The 17,339-nt window shown below is 46.1% G+C and overlaps 1 pseudogene; it reads right to left on the bottom strand.

Annotated features, from left to right (window-relative positions):
- On the bottom strand, positions 1–1,797 carry LOC149514372 (18S ribosomal RNA; annotated as a pseudogene).
- Positions 1,798–17,339: the final 15,542 nt, after the last annotated feature.

Genomic DNA, 17,339 nt, shown 5'->3' with positions numbered 1-17,339 from the left:
CAATGGTCTTTCTGTAAGTTCACCTATGAAAACCTTCTTACATCTTTTCCTTTCTCTCATGATAAGGTTCAGTGAACTTCTTACGATGTCACAAGTAGTAAACCATCCATATCGTTATGAACCAAACACTTCACTGAACCGTTCAATCAGTAGGAGTAATGGGTGGTGTGTACAAAGGGCAGGGATATAATCAACGTGAGCTGATGACTCATGCTTAGTAGGAATTCCTCATTAAAGAGTAACCATTACAATGATCTATCCCCATCGTAATTAAATTTCAAAGATTACCTAGGCTTATTAGCCAAGGCTATAGACTCATTGAATACATCAGTGTAGCGCATGTGTAGGATAAAACATCTAAGGGCATCAAAGACCTATTATTGCCTTAAACTTCCTTAGCCTAAATGGCTATAGTCCCTTTAAGAAGCTAGCCATGAAGGATTACCTTTGCATAGCTAGTTAGCAAGTTAAGGTCTTATTTGTTAATCGAAATAACTAGATAGCTCTACCAACTAAGAGTAGCCATGCATCACCACCTATAAAATCAAGAAAGAGCTCTCAGTCTATTAATTCTTACTATGTCTAGACCTAGTAAGTTTCCTTATGTTGAGTCAAATTAAGCCACAGGCTCTACTTTTGGTGGTGATTTTCCATCAATTCCTTTAAGTTTCAGCCTTGTGACCATTCTCCCCTTGGAACTTAAAGACTTTGATTTCTCATAAGGTGCCAGCAGAGTCCTAAAAGTAACATTTGTTGATCCTTGGTTGGCATCATTTATGGTTGAGACTATGATAGTATCTATTTTTTTAACCCTAAACTTTCATTCCTGATTGATGAATATGTCCTTGGTAAATGCTTTCATAGTTGTTCGTCTTTCATAAATCCAAGAATTTCACCTCTGACTATGAAATACGAATGCCTTCAATTGTCCCTATTAATCATTACTCTGATCCTAAAGGCCAACCCAATAGGACTGAAATCCTATGAAGTTATCCCATGCTAATGTATACAAGCATAGGCCTACTTTTACCACTCTAATTTCTTCAAAGTAATAGCACTGAAGGAACGACCTAACCAATTAAGGTCAGGAGCACATCACCAATAGTTGGGACGAGTAGATCAATGCTCACCGTAAGGTGGACCTAATAACCTAACCTTAGTTTCAACTACGAGCATTTTAACTGCAACAACTTAAATATATGCTATTGTAGTTAGAATTACCATAGCTATTGGCAATAGACTTGCCCTTCAATGGATCCTTGTTAAGGGTTTTAGATTGTACTCATTCCAATTACTTGACTCATAGAGCCCATTATTGTTATTTATTGTTACTACCTCCCCGTGTTAGGATTGGGTAATTTGGCACTTACTACCTTTCTTGGATATGGTAACCATTTCTTTGTCTCCCTCTCTGAAATCGAACCCTAATTCTCCGCCACCCATCACCACCATAGTAGGCAACTATCCTACCATTAAAAATTGATAGGGCAAAAATTTAAATGATGCATCATCGGCACAAAGGTCGTACGATCCATCAAGTTATCATGAATCATCAAGCAATAGGCAAAGCCCACGTCAACCTTTTATCTAATAAATGCATCCCCTTCAAAAGTTGGCGTTTGTTGCACATATTAGCTCTAGAATTACTAATGTTATCCAAGTAGTAGATACCATCAAACAAACTACAATTGATTTAATGAGCCACTTAAATTTCACAGTCTAAATTAGTTCATACTTACATATGCATGGCTTAATCTTTAAGACAAGCATATATCTATTGACAGGATAAACTAGGTAGCATTCTTTCAGGATGTTGGCATCGCATGGGCCTTAATGAACTAACTAAGTAACAAAGAGAGCCAACATGAAGCACAAGCATTATGCATGTTGAGCAAGTAAAATGCATAGCATCTAATGAATAAAGATTGATAGCCCATACCCATAAAATGTTCTACATCCAAGAGCACAATCAAATGCCCTAATGTAGCAATGGATGTTTGGATGGATGCCATCCAAACATAGGGCATGATTGAGTTCTATCCCATAGCCCCTAAGGACATAATATGGATGAAAGATGGCAAGACATCCGATTTTCATCGATTCAGGTATGTAGCATAGGATCCTGATTGGACCCCAAAGGTACGATGACCATATGGGGGAGATTGAAAAAGATGATGTGTTGATAGTTTGATGCATCGAGCATGGTTCCTACTAACATGCATAACCATAGCACCACTCATATGCCCATTGCATACAAGTGGCAACATCTACGCACATTGATCCATAACCTACCCAATCGATTACTTGACAAATTAGTGGAGGAAACAATGTACAAGGCCACACCACAATTGCTTAGCATGGGAAACACACAAGTAAGGGCCATGAGATTGCCCTTGCCATCCAACAGACAATAATGGCACAACACCACCAATGTTTGGTTTGGCCTCAACTGCACATGTAAACTCTATTGTCAACATCCCAGAGGGACTTTACTTGATTCAAGCACTTGTTCCTAGGGTCTTGGGTAGCATTGGCTACATGCATGGGATTTTTTCAAGTCAAGGCATTTTTATGGTCAACAAAAAGGGACCACGAGACTACCAAATACCTGAGAGACTTGGCTAGACCAAGCTTGCAATTACAATTTTTGCTTGCACCAAACCAAGGAGTTGTTGCCTAATTCAAGGACTTGATCTAGGGCCTAGAGCATCATTAGCCTTAGGTGCAGGATTTAGGTCAATTTTTTCTTTATGCACTCCTACCAATAGAGGCCATGGGCTCTTATGGGTCTCAGAGCAACCAATCACTAGACAACATGGCCAAAATGCATGCACAGCTTGGGTTTTACTGTAGGGATGTTACTATAAATGTATGCAATGATAAACCCATCACGTACGCCTACTCCTCCTATAGGGGGAGAATGGGGCCCGTATAACCACCCCTTAAAAGGCATAAGAGATTATATAAATATGCTAGCAATAGACATTAATGCGTCTATATGGGGACACTTTTTTCAAATTGGCATATCCCATACCAAGATTTCACAGGTGCTGATAATGGTCGAGGCATGTGCCTATACAAAAGCCTAACATGTACCAATGGTGTTCAAAGCAAGTGCCCGTAGTAAGGGCCAGCATGTGCTAATGGTGTTTGAGGTAACTACCTGTAATAAGGGACATTTTCTACTGATGTTGTCAGTGCTAGTTGAGGCATATGCTTGCACTAGGTCCAAATAAAGCTAATGCTGATTGAGACATGTGCCCTCATATGCTGATGCTAGTTGAGGTAAGTGCTTGTGTCATGCCCTGGGAGGGTGCACTGGGCACATCAGGCACACCAGCATGCGCACCTAAGGTTAAGGCCCATACACCAGGTGCACTAACGGGAGTTAGCATGCAAGCCCTTAGAGGTAAGGCTAGAACGCCCGTATAGCTTACAGGCCAGCCCGTAAGGCTAAGGTCTAGCCTGCATGATGCCCGTACCACATCTAGTAGGGCCTAAGATGAGAGATATGTAAGGGGATCTTCTGAAAGATCATCGGATCAGTAGGAGCCTTCTGATAGATCTAGTTAACCTTTAAAATCAGGAGATAGAATCTTGATTGATTGTAATCATTGTAATTCCTTATTTTTAGCCTTGATTCTAGCAATTTAGCCATAAGTGTAGCTGAGAGCCTCAACTATAAATAGAGGGCTACTCCACCCTCATTTATACACCATCAAACACTTCTATTTCAGTGAATACAAAGCATATTCTAGCAAGCTATCTTATTTTCTTATTTCTCTCAAACTTGTGCATTCTACCTTTCCTTTTGTTCTAGTGCCCGCACGCTTGTGTTTTAGGCTAACTTAGGCTAGAATGAGGTGATTCCAAGCCTAAGGCTGCACGGACTCTAAGTCTAAGGTTAGAGCCCGTGACAGTTGGTATCAGAGTAAGTTCAGTTTTACATGTTTGTGTTGTTCAGGTTAGATCACAGTCAAGGAGATGGCATCCCAGACTAACGTTGCTAGCTAACAACTAGAGGCCCAAGAGCAGGGGTGTGGAAAAGGCAAGAAGGCCAATTTGAGAGACATTTGGTCTACCATAGACGGTAGGCTGGCCAAGGTGGAAGTGAGCATGGGCAACATGCAAGAGAAGCTTGAGGATGTGGAGACTCATGTTGAAGCGCTAGACTCCATGAAGGAGGAGCTCAGTGGTGGGTTGCAAGCTACTCTCAACCAAGGCATAGACGTGATCACCCAAAAGAATGAGACCTTTGGACGCTATGATGGAGACCATGCGTGATGGCTTGGAGGGCATGAGCAAGCAAATAGAAGAGCTTACTAGTGAGCTCGTTGCTTGCAAGACTGCCATTAGGAATGGCATGTTTGCTTGAGTGTCTAAGTCTAGGATGGATGTCCCCAAGCCTAAAGAGTTCAAGGGAACTAGGGAGCTAAGGAAGTAGACAACTACCTATAAGGTATGGAGCTATACTTCTAGGCCATGGCCATGCAAGACGAGGCAATAAAGGTAAGCACTGCTGCTATGTATCTCACTAATGTAGCCTTATTATGGTGGAGGTACAGGTGTGATGATGTTAGGCATGGGACTGCAAAGATTGGAACCTGGGTAGAGTTTAAAAAAGAGTTCAGGGAGCAGTTTTACCCAGAGTATGCCGATGATGAAGCACGAGCAAAGTTGTGCAGGCTGCACTAGCAAAGGGACATAAGGGAATATGTTTAAAGATTCTCTGAACTGATACTATAAATCTCAGATCTAGGTGAGAATGATGCCTTATTTGCTTTCATGGATGGGCTGAAGCCGTAGGTGAAGCATGAGCTACAACGTAGGGGAGTTCATGACTTGGCTAAAGCCATGACTACTGCTGAGTCCTTGGTAGAGTTTAAGCCTCTAAACAAGTTTGAGTCTTCCAAGCCCAAAGGTAAGGGCAAGGATGAAAGGGATCAAAAGAAGCAATCCAAGGGGAAAGACCCTGATCGGGAGTCCAAGGATAGGGACTGAGACCGTTTAACCAAGGATGGCAAGAGAAAGCCACTAGCAGGCAAGTGGAAAGCAAAGGGGGACCGAGAGCTACTAGCATGCTACCTACTTAGAGGGAGCCACATGGCATGCAATTACCCACAGAAGGGTAAGCTGGTTGCTATAGACAAGGAGTCTAATGAGGTGCCAAAGGCAGGGGCAGCAAAGCTTGGTTCGTTAGTGATAAATGTTGTTTAGAGTAAGGGGAGCCTCAAGCCAAAGGCCTTGATGTTTACGGATCTCATGGTTATGGGTCAGAAAGTAAGCGCACTGATGGGCATAAGTGCCTCACATCTTTTTATTTTAGGTGATGGAGCCCATAAGCTCAGACTAAATGTGCAGAAAGGGACTGGTACTATTAAAATAATTAACTTTGAGGAGGTTCCAGCCATTGGAGTAGTGCGAAGAGTGGAGTTATAGCTTAGAGACTGGAAAGGCAAAGAGACCATAAAGGTAATACCCTTTGAAGACTATGAGTTTGTGATTGGGTTGGATTTCTTTGTTCGGATATGCCTTTTTCCAATTGTATTTGCATCTTAGATGCACGGTGCCAATGCCTAGTGCCATTGAGGAAAGGGTCTAGAGTTGGGTCGTGGGTGGTGTCAGCCATCCAATTTACCAAGGTGATAAGCAGAGAAAAAGACATCTTCTTGGCAACCTTGAAGTATGAGGAGCCACGGGAGAAAGAGACCGAGTCACCCTTGGAGGTGTTAAAGGTGTTGGAGACCTTTAGTGATGTGATGCCCATAAAGCTATCTAGCCAGCTACCACCTAAGAGGAAGGTGGACCATAAGATTGAGCTAGTGTCCGAGGCCAAGCCACCAGCTAAAGCCCCTTCCCGAATGTCCCTTCCAAAGTTGGAAGAGTTAAAGAAGCAGCTCAAAGAGTTAGTTGATGCTAGCTTCATCATACCATCGAAGGCACCATATGGTGCACCGATTCTATTCTAGCACAAGCATGATGGGTCGTTGTGGCTATGCATAGACTATCAAGCTTTGAACAAGCTGACTGTCAGGAACAAGTATCCTATCCCACTCATTGTGAACTTGTTCGACCAACTTGGGAGTGCAAGGTGGTTCACCAAGCTAGATTTGAGGTTGTGCTACTACCAAGTTAGGATCGCAAAGGAAGATGAGCCCAAGATAGTATGTGTCACTTGATATGGTTTGTATGAGTTCCTGGTCATGCCATTCGGACTCACAAATGCCCCAACAACATTCTGCACCCTTATGAGCAAGGTACTTAAGTCGTTCCCTAATTGGTTTGTTGTGGTTTATTTAGATAACATTGTGATCTACAGCCAGACTTTGGGAGAGCATGTAGACCACTTGAGACAGGTGTTCGAGGTGTTGTGGGTGCACAAGCTATTTGTTAAGAGGGAGAAGTGCTCACTTGCCTAGTAGGAGATCCCATTCTTAGGCCACATAGTGAGAGGTGGCAGGATATGCATGGATGAAGGCAAGGTGCATGCCATCCTAGAGTCGAAACTGCTAGCCAAGGTCACTGAGTTGAGGTCATTCCTTGGGCTGGTTAACTACTACAGGTGTTTCGTCAAAGGTCACTTAGCAATAGCCATGCCATTGATTGACTTGCTTAAGAAAGGGAGAGCATGGAAATGGAGCGTAGAGTGCCAGGAAGCCTTTGATAGGTTGAAGTAGGCTATGACCGAGGAGCCAATCTTAGCCTTATCAAACCATGCCAACCTGTATAAGGTGTATACGAATGTATTAAACTTTGCTATATGGGGTGTTGATGCAGGAGGGACATCCAGTCGCATTTGAGAGCAGAAAGATGAACGAGACTAAGCACGAGTACACGGTCCAAGAGAAAGAGATGACTGTAGTGGTGCACTGCTTGCACAGTTGGTGCCATTACCTATTGGGGTCGAGGTTCATGGTTAGGATGGACAATATGGTGACTAGCTACTTTTAGACGCAGAAGAAGCTATCCCCCAAGTAGGTGAACTGGCAAGATTTTCTTACGAAATTTGATTTCTAGATGGAGTACAAGCTAAGGCAGGCAAACCTGGTGGTAAATGTCCTAAGCTGAAAGGCTAACCTTGCTGCCATTAGCCAACCAGAGGGGTCACTATTGCTGTGCATCAAGGAGGGACTTGCGCATGATCCTATAGCCAAGGCTCTTATGGAATATGCCCAGCAAGGTCAAACTAGGAGGTTTTAGGGGTAGGATGATTTATTGTACACCAAGGGTAGTAGACTATTTGTGCCGTAGCATAGCAAGCTCCCTAGGGAAGTTTTACAAAAGTGCCATGATTCAAGGTGGGTTGGACACCCAAGAGTGAGTTGTACCTTGGCATTGCTAGAGGACCAGTACTATTGGCCACACATGAGGGAGGATATGAAGGCCTATATAAAGACTTGTCTTATGTGCCAACAGGACAAGGTGGAGCTTAAGAAACCAGGCGGTCTCTTAGAGCCATTGCCAATGCCAGAGTGACCATGGGAGAGTGTTTCTCTGGACTTTATAGTCGATCTACCCAAGGTAGAAGGGTTTGGAAGCATCATGGTGGGGGTGGATAGGTTTTCCAAATATGGAATCTTCATTCAAGCAACCAAGGAGTGCCCAACCAAAGAGGTAGCTCGATTGTTCCTAAAAAATGTGGTTAAGTACTGGGGAGTGTCGGGGACCATTGTTAGTGATCAGGACGGGCGTTTCATGGGAAGGTTTTAGACTGAGTTGTTCAAGCTGTTGGGGTCAAACTTGAACTTTTCCACCAGCATACATCCATAGATCGATGGGTAGATTAAGTGTGTGAATAGACTATTGGAAGTCTACCTCAGGCACTATGTGAGTGCCATGCAAAGGGACTAGCCAAAGCTTCTAGATGTTACGTAATTTTCCTACAACTTGCAAAGGAGCGAGGCAACGAACTAGAGCCCATTTAAGGTTATGACAAGTCAACAATCACTAACACTTGGTTCAATTCTACAGGTTATACAGGGCTGAATCCAGCAGCATACAAGTTTGCCAAGGCTTGGCAGGAGCAAGCTAACTTAGCCTGAGTTTGTCTACATAAAGCGGCAAAGAGGTCGAAGAAGTAGGCAGACCAGAATAAGCGGGACGTGCAATTCTAGGTTGGAGACCTGGTGTTGGTGAAGCTGTATCCCATTGTGTGCCATAAGGGGCTGTACAAAGGCCTAGTCTAGAGGTATGAGGGACCTTTCTGTGTATTCAAGAGGGTAGGCAAGGTTGCTTACAAGTTGGATATGCCACCCAACTCAAGGGTACACCCAGTGTTCCATGTAAGCATGCTCAAGCCATTCCATGAGGATGAGGGAGATCCAAGATGGATAGAGTAAAGCATATGCCATTGGGAGCAAAGGCCTCATATGAGAAGAAGGTCCACAGCATCATAGCTGAAAGAGAGGTGAGATAGAAAAACTACCAACCAAGATAAGAGTACTTAGTGCACTGGAAGGGACTTCCAGACAGTAAGGCAAGTTGGAAACCAATCGAGAACTTATGGTAGTTTGGGGACCAGATCAGGTAGTGCTATACACAGGATGCAACAAGGGTGTTGTGCAATCAGGTGGGGGAGAATGTCAAGCCCTGGGTAGGTGCACCAGGCACATCAGGCGCACCAGGACGTGCACCTGAAGTTGAGGCCAGTGCACCAGGCGCACTGGTAAGAGTTAGCATGCAAGACCTTAGAGGTAAGGCCAGAACACTCACACAGCCTACAAGCCATCCTGCAAGGCCAAGGTTTAGCCTGCATGATGCCCGTACCACATCCAATTGGGCCCAAGATGAGAGATACACAAGGGGATCTTCTGGAAGATCACAAGATTAACAGGAGCCTTTTGATAGATCTAATTGACCCTTAGAATCAGGAGATAGAATACCTATTGATTGTAATCTTTGTAATTCCTTGATTTTAGCCGTGATTCTAAAGATTTAGCCATAAGTGTAGCTGGAAGGCTCAACTATAAATAGAGGACTACTCCACCCTCATTGTACACCATCAAACACTTCTGTTTTAGTGAATACAAAGTAAATTCCAGCAAGCTATCTTGTTTTCCTGTTTCTCTCAAACTTAAGCATTCTGCCTTTTCTTTTGTTCTAGTGCCCACACATTTGTGTTTTAGGCTGACTTAGGCTAGAAAGAGGTGATTCCATGCCTAAACCCACACAAATTCTGAGTCTAAGGTCAGAGCCTATGACACTTGTACCAAAGGCTAGCTTGTGCTGATAGTGGTTAAGGCAAACGCCTATACCAAAGGCCAACTTATGCCAATGATGGTCGAGGCATGCACCCATACCATGCCCAAGCATGTGCTTGTGTCACACCCTGGACGGGTGCGCCAAGCACATCAAACGCAGTAGCAAGTGAGCCAAGGGTTGAGGCCCGCAGACCAGGCATGCTGGCGGGTATCTGTATGCAAAGCCTAGCAAACGAGTTTAGAACACTCGCCCAACTTGCAGGCCAGCCCGTGAGACCAAGGCCTAGCATACAAGCTGCCCGCACCATATCCAAAAGGGCCCAAGGTGCTGGACACGCAAGTAAGGCTTCTGGAAGCAGGCAAGATCAGTAGGAGCATCCTGGCAGATTTGGTTGACCTTGAAAATCAAAAGTTAGCATCCTGATTGATTGTAATCTGTATAATCCCATGATTTTAGCCTTTATTCTAGGGATATTGCCATTAAGTGTAGCTGGAGCCTCAACTATAAATAGAGGGCTGCTCCACCCTCATTTATACACCATCAAACACTTCTGTTTCAGTGAATACAAGAGCATTTCCAGAATTCTGTCTTCTTATCCTGTTTCTCTTTAACTTGCGTAATCAGCCCTTCTCATTTTTCTAGTGCCCGCACGCTTGTGTTTTAGGCTGACTTAGGCATAAAGGAGGAGATTCCAAGCCTAAGGTCGCACGGATTCTGAGTCTAAGGTCAGAGCCCGTGACAGTTGATATCAGAGCGAGTTCGATTCTGCGTGTTTGTGTTGTGTAAGTTAGATCGTGATTGAGGAGATGGCATCCCAAAGTGACGCTGCTAACCAACAACCGGAGGCCCAAGAGCATGGGCATAGAAGAGGGAGGAAAGCCAATTCTAGAGATATCTGGTCTACCATGGAAGGTAGGCTGGCCAAGGTAGAGGTGACTATGGGCGACATGGGAGAGAAGCTTGAGGAGGTAGAGACTCACATTGCATTGCTAGACTCCATGGGGGAGGAGATCTAAAGTGAGCTACAAGCTGCTCTCAACAAAGGCTTGGACGTGTTCACCTAAAAGAATCAGACATTGGAGGTTGAAGTGCTGACCTTGCGTGATAGCATGGAGGCCATGCGCCAGTGGATGGAGGAGCTTACCAGTAAGCTTGTTCCTTGTAAGACTACCATTGGGAATGACATGTTTGTCGAAGTGTCCAAATCCAGATTGGATGTCCCTAAGCCTAAGGAGTTCAAGGGGACTAGGGTGACTAAGGAAGTAGACAACTACCTATGGGGTATGGAGCAGTACTTCTAGGCCATGGGCATGCAAGACGAGGTGATAAAGGTAAGCACCACTGCTATGTATCTCACTGATGTAGCCTTATTGTGGTGGAGGTACAGGTGTGATGATGTCAGGCGTGGGAGTGCCAAGATTGGAACCTGGGCAGAGTTCCAAAAAGAGTTCAGAGAGCAATTTTACCCAGAGTATGCCGATGATGAGGCGCGGGCAAAGTTACGTCGGCTTAGCCAGCAAAGGGACATAAGGGAGTATGTACAAAAATTCTCTGAACTGATGCTACAGATCTCGGATCTAGGCAAGAAAGACACCTTATTTGTTTTCATGGATGGGCTAAAGCTATGGGTGAAGCATGAGCTACAACGGAGAGGAGTTCATGACTTGGCTAAAGCCATGACTACTGTCAAGGCCTTGATAGAGTTCAAGCCTCTGAACAAGTTTGAGTCTTCCAAGCCCAAGGGTAAGGGCAGGGACAATAGGGACCGGAAGAAGCAGTCCAAAGGGAAGGATCATGACCAGGAGTCCAAGGATGGAGACCGAGACCGTTCAACTAAGGATGGCAAGAGGAAGCCACCAGTAGGCAAGTGGAAAGCAAATGGGGACCGAGAGCCACTAGCATGCTACCTATGTGGAAAAACCCACATAGACCACAATTGCCTGCAGAAGGGCAAGTTGGCTACTGTAGATAAGGAGTCTGACGAGGAGCTAGAGTCAGGGTCAACAAAGCTTAGGTCATTGGTGCTCAATGCTGTCCAAGTAAAGGGAGTTGCAAGCCAAAGGGCTTGATGTTTATGGATCTAGTGATTGCAGGTCAGAAGGTGAGCACATTGATGGACACAGGTGCCTCACATCTTTTTATTCCAGGTGATGGAACCCGAAAGCTCAAACTAAAGGTGTAGAAAGGGACTGGTACCATTAAAATGGTGAACTCTAAGGAGGTTCCAGCCATTGGAGTAGCACAAGGAGTGGAGTTGCAGCTTGGAGACTGGAAAGGCAAGGAGACCATAGAGGTAATACCCCTTGACGACTATGAGTTTATGATTGGGTTGGATTTCCTTGTTCGGATTAACGCCCTCCTTGTGCCTTTTACCGATTGTGTTTGCATCTTGGATGCACGGTGCCAATGCCTAGTGCCATTGAGGAGAGGGTCTGGAGTTGGGTCGCGGGTGGTGTTAGCCATCCAATTTGCCAAGGCGGTAAGCAAACAAGAAGACACCTTCTTGGCAGCCCTGAAATATGATGAGCCAAGGGAGAAAGAGACTGAGTCACCCTTAGAGATCTAAAGGTGCTGAAGACCTTTAGTGATGTGATGCTCGCAAAGCTGCCTAGCAAGCTACCACTTAAGAGGGAGGTGGACCACAAGATCGAGCTGGTGTCCGAGGTTAAACCACCAGCTAGAGCCCCTTATCGAATGTCTCCACCAGAGTTAGAGGAGTTGAGAAAGAAGCTCAAAGAGTTAGTTGATGCTGGCTTTATCAGGCCATCGAAGACACCCTATGGTGCATCGGTTCTATTCCAGCACAAGCATGATGGGTCGTTGTGGCTGTGCATAGACTACCAGGCTTTGAACAAGCTGACCATCAAGAACAAGTACCCCATCCCACTCATTGTGAACTTGTTCGATCAACTTAAGAGCGGAAGGTGGTTCACTAAGCTAGATTTAAGGTCAGGCTACTATCAAGTCAGGGTTGCAGAGGGAGATGAGCCAAAGACAGCATGTGTCACTCGATATAGTTCGTATGAGTTCTTGGTGATGCCTTTCGAACTCATGAACGTGCCAGCAACATTCTGCACCCTTATGAACAAGGTACTTCAGTCATTCTTTGATCGGTTTGTTATGGTTTATTTGGATGACATTGTGATCTACAGCCAGACTTTGGGAGATCATGTAGACCACTTGAGATAGGTGTTCAAGGTGTTGCGGGTGCACAAGCTATTTGTCAAGAGGGAGAAGTGCTCATTCGCCCAGCAGGAGATCCTGTTCCTTAGCTACATAGTGGGAGCTGGCAGGATACGCATGGATGAAGGCAAGATACACGCCATCCTGGAGTGGCAACCGCCAGCCAAGGTCACTGAGTTGAGATCATTCCTTGGGCTGGTTAACTACTACAGGTGCTTCATCAAAGGTCACTTAGCAATAGCCATGCCATTGACTGATTTGCTCAAGAAAGAAATAGCATGAGAGTGGAGCGCAGGGTGCCAGAAAGCTTTTGATAGGTTGAAGTGGGCTATGATCGAGGAGCCAGTCTTGGCCTTGCCAGACCATGCCAAGCTGTATGAGGTGCATACGGATGCATCAGACTTTGCCATAGGGGGTGTGTTGATGTAGGAGGGACGTCCAGTCACGTTTGAGAGCAGGAAGTTGAATGAGACTGAGCGTAAGTACACGGTCCAAGAGAAAGAGATGACTGCAGTGGTGCACTGCTTGTGCACTTGGCTCCATTACCTGTTGGGGTCAAGGTTCATAGTAAGGACGGATAATGTGGCGACCAACTACTTCCAGACGCTGAAGAAGCTGTCCCTTAAGCAGGCGAGATCGCAAGATTTTCTTACAGAATTTGATTTCCAGATGGAGTACAAGCCAAGACGGGTGAACCTAGTGGCAGACGCCCTGAGCAGGAAGGCTAACCTTGCTACCATTAGCCAACCAGAGGGGTCACTGATGCCAAGCATCAAAGAGGGACTTACGTATGATCCTATAGCCAAGGCTTTGATGGAGTACGTCCAGTAAGGTAAGACTAGGCGGTTTTGGTTGCAGGATGGCTTACTGTACACCAGAGGTAGTAGACTGTTCTGCCACAGCACAAGAAGCTCCGTAAGGAAGTTTTACAAGAATGCCATGATTCAAGGTAGGCTGGACACCCCGGAGTGAGCCACACCTTGGCGCTGATTGAGGATCGGTAATACTGGCTACACATGAGGGATGATGTGAAGGCCTATGTGAAGACTTGTCTTGTGTGTCAATAGGACAAGAAGGAGCTTAAGAAACCAGGTGGTCTCTTAGAGCCATTGCCAGTGCCAGAACGACTGTGGAAGAATGTTTCTCTGGACTTTATAGTCAATCTACCCAAAGCAAAAGGCTTTGGAAGCATCATGGTAGTGGTGGATAGGTTTTCCAAGTATGGAATCTTCATTCTAGCAACCAAAGAGTGCCCAGTCAAGGAGGTAGCTCGATTGTTCCTGAAGAACATGGTTAAGTACTGAGGAGTGCCGAGGACCATTGTTAGTGATCGAGACGGGCGATTCACAGGCAGGTTCTGGACTGAGTTGTTCAAGCTGTTGGCGTCAGACTTGAACTTTTGCACTAGCATGCATCCGCAGACCGATAGGCAAACAGAACGTGTGAATGGACTATTGGAGGTCTACCTCAAGCACTATATGAGTGCCACACAATGGGACTGGCCAAAGCTACTAGATATTGCACAGTTTTCCTATAACTTGCGAAGGAGCGAGGCAACGAACTAGAGCCCATTTGAGGTTATGACAGGGCAACAACCACTAACACCCGGTTCGATTGTTGCAGGTTATACAAGGCCAAATCCAGCAGCATACAAGTTACCAAGGCATGGCAAGAGCAAACTGACTTGGCCAGAGTTTGTCTACACAAGGCGGCCAAAAGGTCAAAGAAGTGGGCAGACCAGAATAGGCGAGATGTGCAGTTCCAGGTTGGAGACTTGGTGTTGGTGAAGTTGCATCCCATTGTGCACCATAGGGGGCTACACAAAGGCCTAGTCCGGAGGTATGAGGGACCTTTTCGAGTAGTCAAGAGGGTAGGCAAGGTTGCCTACAAGTTGGATATGCCACCTAAGTCGAGGGTACACTCGATGTTCTATGTGAGCATGCTCAAGCCATTTCATAAGGATGAGGGAGATCCATGATGGGAGAGTCAAATAGTGCGCCATTGGGAGCAAGGACCTCAAATGAGAAGGAGGTTCACAGCATCATAGCTGACCAGAAGGTGAAACAGAAAAACTATCAACCAAGATAAGAGTACTTGATACGTTAAAAGGGACTTCCAGACAGTAAGGTGAGCTAGGAACCAGTAGAGGACTTATGGCAGTTCGGGGACCAGATCAGGCAGTACCATGCAGAAGACGCAACAAGGGCATTGCACAATCAGGTGGGGAAGAATGTCACGCCCTGGGTGGGCGCGCCAGGCACATCAAGTGCACCAGCAGGCGAGCCAGGGGTTAAGGCAAGTGTCACGGGCTCCGACCTGAGACTTAGAATCCATGCGGCCTTAGGCTTGGAATCTCCTCTTTTATGCCTAAGTCAACCTAAACCATAAGCGTGCGAGCACTAGAACAACAGGAAGGGCTGATTACGCAAGTTAAAGAGAAACAGGATGAACAGACAGAATTCTAGAAATGCTCTTGTATTCACTGAAACAGAAGTGTTTTATGGTGTACAAATGAGGGTTGAGCAGCCTTCTATTTATAGTTGAGGCTCCAGCTACAACTTAATGGCATATCCTTAGAATAAAGGCTAAAATCATGGGATTATACAGATTACAATCAATCAAGATGCTAACTCCTGATTTTCAGGGTCAACCAAATCTGCCAGGATGCTCCAGCTAATCCTGCCTGCTTCCAGAAGCTTCCCTTGCATGTCCAGCACCTTGGGCCCTTCTAGATGTGGTGCGGGCAGCTTGTATGCTAGGCCTTGGTCTCACGAGCTGGCCTGCAAGTTGAGCAGGAGTTCTGAACTTGTTTGCTAGGCTTTGTGCATAGATACCCGCCAGCACGCCGGTCTATGAGCCTCAACCTCTGGCTTGCCTGCTGGTTCGCCTGATGTGCCTGGCGCACCCGTCCAGGGTGTGACATTCCCCCCCACCTGATTACGTAATGCCCTCGTTACGTCTTCTGCATGGTACTGCCTAATCTGATCCCCAAACTGCCATAAGTCATCTGCTAGTTCCCAGCTCACCTCACTGTCTAGAAGTCCCTTCCAGTACATTAAGTACTCTTATCTTGGCTGATAGTTCTTCCGTCTCACCCTCGGTCAGCTATGATGCTGTGGACCTCCTTCTCATATGAGGCTCTTGCTCCCAATGGTGCAGGCTTTGACTCTGCCCGTCCTGGATCTCCCTCATCCTTATGGAACGGCTTGAGCATGCTCACATGGAACATCGGATGTACCTTTGACTTGGGTGGCATATCCAACTTGTAGGCAACCTTGCCTACCCTCTTGACTACTCGAAAAGGTCCCTCATACCTCTAGACTAGGCCTTTGTACAGCCCCCTGTGGTGCATAATGGGATGTGACTTCACCAACACCAAGTCTCCAACCTGGAACTGCATATCCCACCTCTTCTGGTCTACCCACTTCTTCGACCTCTTGGCTACCTTGTGTAGACAAACTCTGGCCAAGTCAGTTTGCTCCTGCCATGCCTTGGCAAACTTGTATGCTGCTGGATTCGACCCTATATAACCTGTTGCAATCAAACCAGATGTTAGTGGTTGTTGCCCTATCACAACCTCAAATGGGCTCTGGTTCGTTGCCTCACTCTTTTGCAAGTTGTAGGAAAACTGCGCAATATCTAGCAGCTTTGGCCAGTCCCTTTGTGTGGCACTCACATAGTGCCTGAGGTAGACCTCCAATAGTCCATTCACTCGTTCTGTCTGCCCATCGATCTGTGGATGCATGCTGGTGGAAAAGTTCAAGTCTGACCCCAATAGCTTGAACAACTCAGTCTAAAACCTGTCCGTAAAATGCCCATCCCGATCACTAACAATGGTCCTCGACACTCCCCAGTACTTAACCATGTTCTTCAGGAACAATCAAGCTGCTTCCTCGGCTGGGCACTCCTTGATTGCTGGAATGAAAATTCCATACTTGGAAAACCTATCCACCACTACCATGATGCTGCCAAACCCTTCTGCTTTGGGTAGATCGACTATAAAGTCCAGAGAAACACTCTCCCATGGTAGCTCTGGCACTGGCAATGGCTCCAAGAGACCATGGTTTCTTGAGCTCCACCTTGCCCTATTGGCACACAAGACAAGTCTTCACATAGGCCTTCACATTGTCCCTCATGTGTGGCTAGTAGTACCGGTCCTCGATCAGTACCAAGGTGCGGCTCACTTCGGGGTGTCCAGCCCACCTTGAATCATGACATTCTTGCAAAACTTCCTTGCAGAGCTTCCCGTGCTGCGGCACAAACAGTCTACTACCCCTGGTGTACAGTAAGCCATCCTGCAACCAAAACCGCCTAGTCTTACCTTGCTAGGCATACTCCATCAAAGCCTTGGCTGTAGGATCATGCACAAGTCCCTCCTTGATGCGCGGCACCAGTGACCCTTCTGGTTGGCTAATGGCAACAAGGTTAGCCTTTCTGCTCAGGGCGTCTGCCACTAGGTTCACTCATCCTGGCTTGTACTCCATCTGGAAATCCAATTTCGCAAGATGCTTGTGCTGGAATAGAACCGATGCACCATAGGGTGCCTTCGATGGCCTGATGAAGCTAGCATCAACTAACTCCTTAAGCTGCTTCCTCAACTCCTCCAACTTTGGTGGAGGCATTTGGTAAAGGGCTCTAGCTGGTGGCTTGGCCTCGAACACCAGCTTGATCTTGTGGTCCACCTCCCTCTTAGGTGGTAGCTTGCTAGGCAGCGTTACGGGCATCACATCACTAAGGGTCATTAGCACCTTTAGCACCTCCAAGGGTGACTCTGTCTCCTTCTCCCTTGGCTCATCATATTTCAGGGCTGCCAAGAAAGTGTCTTCCTGTCTGCTTACCGTCTTGGCAAATTGGATGGTTGATACCACTACGACCCAACTCCAGACCCTCTCCTCAATGGTACTAGGCATTGGCACCGTGCATCCAAGATGCAAACACAATCGGTAAAAGGCACA

The sequence above is a fragment of the Durio zibethinus genome, chromosome 16 (genome assembly GCF_047325235.1).
Source record: "Durio zibethinus cultivar Kanyao isolate XHJ-2024 chromosome 16, ASM4732523v1, whole genome shotgun sequence".
Classification (NCBI taxonomy): domain Eukaryota; kingdom Viridiplantae; phylum Streptophyta; class Magnoliopsida; order Malvales; family Malvaceae; genus Durio; species Durio zibethinus.
Note: the sequence above shows the minus strand (reverse complement) of the source record. Positions and strands in the feature narration are given on the sequence as shown.